A 2288-nucleotide genomic window follows, 5' to 3' on the forward strand; every position below is an offset into this window, starting at 1 on the left:
GAAGGAAAAAAAAAAAAAAAGTAAATATTTAGCAACGACACAACTGAAGGTCCATGTTGCCCAACCTCACCCTTACCCTCAGAAGGACCAATTTTCATTCCAAAACAATACAAATGAAAGCATCAATCCCCCTCTGACAATCCTCCATTGTCAAATACTGTAGTAAAACAGATCTTGCAGTATCATAAAACCCGTTTGAAGTACTCACTGTGAACAGTGATGAATTTGACCAAATGGTAGTGAATGACACCCCAAAAGAAAAGAGTCTCCTCTTAACACACTTACACCCTTACAACACTGACACCCCCTTAAGGATAAACCCTCATCTTCCTGCCCTCACAGTACGAGATTCCAAAAAAGAAAAACACATCCAGAAGCTAATCTCTGCTGATTTCACTGTACAGTGCTTAATGTGACATAGCTAAAATTCAACATAAAATGCATCTGCTTCTGCATTTGTCTCTTATTTGAATGTCTCATAATTCAACTGCCACTAACAATCTTTTATTCCTTCCCAAATCATATTTATTCTTCCACACCTCTAACAGCTTTGCAGATTCATTCCCCACAAAAGATCTGTTCACCAATTCTGACACTACTGACGATAGTGTGACAAACAGATGGATCAGACCACATAGTGAGTATGCAGAGCTAGCAATAAGAAAACAATTTTTCATTAATGCATACTGCATTTTCATTACAGAAACTATATAAAATAACAGAATCATCATTTTCCATTCCCATGCACTCACAACTATACAGGTTGCCACAGTAACTAGAGGCTACTTTGTGTAGTATAGTAAAAATCTACAGATGCAGATGCCTTAATTCAGGATATAAATTGCATATGGAGCAAAAACAGTGAGAAAATATGCCCTAACTGTACACTAAACATAGTTTCTGTTCACAGATGGCCAAAAGAACCCATCCAGTACTGACTCATGTAGAATGGAAAATTCACACAGTGACCAATGAAAACATGCTGACATGGCTGAATTTACTGTAGTGGTAGGCCACTGGCAAGACACCATTGTTGCTATTCTCTCTGATATTTTGGTGGTTACTGATTACAGACAAATAAACTTTTAAAAGATTTAAAGGAAAAATACTATACTAGAAGGATTTAAGCAGAAAGTCACCAAGACTTTAAATACTTCCTTGCATCTGAAATGCCAAATCTGACATGGATCCCCTGCTTTATCTAACAGAAAGCAAGTTAAGTCTGTAATGGACTTACTTGATGTAGGTATTAATTTAGAGTACAGTATTATATTACTGGGTGTTGTAGTTATTGATCGTATACATAAAACAATCTACTGTTTTTATAGGAAAGGAACAGCTTAGATCCTGCTTAAGTAACATATTTTACTTACTCAAACCAAACATCTTTCCTAAGTACAAGATGTCACAAAACTGTATGGAGTTAATTTGAATTCTACTGTCCACAGCTGCAGTCTTTTTTTTTTTTTGACTGAACTCATTCTTCCCTGAACACACTTTTTAATGCTGTCTTACTTTTGTAAGTTGGTCAAACTATCAGCTAGGAGTTGACTACGTATAGGGATTATATCATTGACCTTCCTCTGCAGTACAGACAATGCATCCAAATCCTCGGCTAGTGTAACAAGGATGCATACGCTCTTTTTCCTATGAACAAAAGATTAATGTGAGACAAGACAGAAAACTGACCATGAAACTATTCCAAAAGAAGGAAAGGCCCTTTCCAGTCAAAACACAAAAAGATTTGTCTGTTACTGCGATTACATCTTCTGGGCAATGCTCTGAACTTCAAGGATTTACACAACAAAGAAGGTTTCACTCCTGCAATGGCAGCCTTGGTGTTCGAACGCTTTATATTACTAGAAAAAATGAAGGATTAGATTCCGGCCAAAACCACTGAAATATTAGAACAAGATTGTAATGACAAGAACTCCAGATATGAGACTACCATGTCACTGAGAATTCACAAAAGGAGCTGCTCTGGTATTTCTCACTGATAAAAGAGCTAAAGAAATCACATGCCAAGTCCTATCACCTTCAGAGAGTACCATTTCAGCACTGGTGGAACACTCACTTAACCCGCTCCTAGGGACAAGGTCAACTAAAAGACTGAAAACAAACAAACATGTAAGCCGCAAAGCAAGATTGACAGCCCGCCCACCCATCTCCCAACCCACTACGCTCTGGTACCGTTCACAACCGACCAGGGTTTTCCTCGGGCACTGCACGGATTCCGAAGGCACTGAAGACAGGCCGAGCGGGCGCCGCCGCGGCCGGCAGCTCAGCGC

Source organism: Buceros rhinoceros, unplaced genomic scaffold (genome assembly GCF_000710305.1).
Source record: "Buceros rhinoceros silvestris isolate BGI_N320 unplaced genomic scaffold, ASM71030v1 scaffold6491, whole genome shotgun sequence".
Classification (NCBI taxonomy): Eukaryota; Metazoa; Chordata; class Aves; order Bucerotiformes; family Bucerotidae; genus Buceros; species Buceros rhinoceros.